We start from the raw sequence: 358 nt of genomic DNA, 5'->3' as shown, positions 1-358 counted from the left end.
TTTGGAAGAAAACAATGAGGTTAGGGGAAAATTGCGTGCTTTTATAAAATAGAGCATAATCGGGTAAGCATATATTTAAATATTATGGTGACATGCTAATAGGGTGTAAACTTTATATTATATTTACATACATATCAAGGAAGGAAATAGAAGAAAAATTGGAATTTGAAAAGTGATGGGAGGACTCAATAAAAAGAATGAAAACTTAAGAAGGCTAAATAGTAATTTTACTATTTAGCTTGGTCAAAGCCTACAAAGGTAGCTTTAAGTTTTCTTTCTCTTATTCTTTTCCATATAGCCGGTCACCTATGTAAGACTTGTTGGGAAAAATTGATACAAGAAGGGAAGGAAAGGATGG

This window comes from Theobroma umbraticum, unplaced genomic scaffold (genome assembly GCF_002168275.2).
Source record: "Theobroma umbraticum cultivar Fairchild unplaced genomic scaffold, ASM216827v3 scaffold_106.0, whole genome shotgun sequence".
NCBI lineage: Eukaryota > Viridiplantae > Streptophyta > Magnoliopsida > Malvales > Malvaceae > Theobroma > Theobroma umbraticum.
This window is presented reverse-complemented; position numbering follows the sequence as displayed.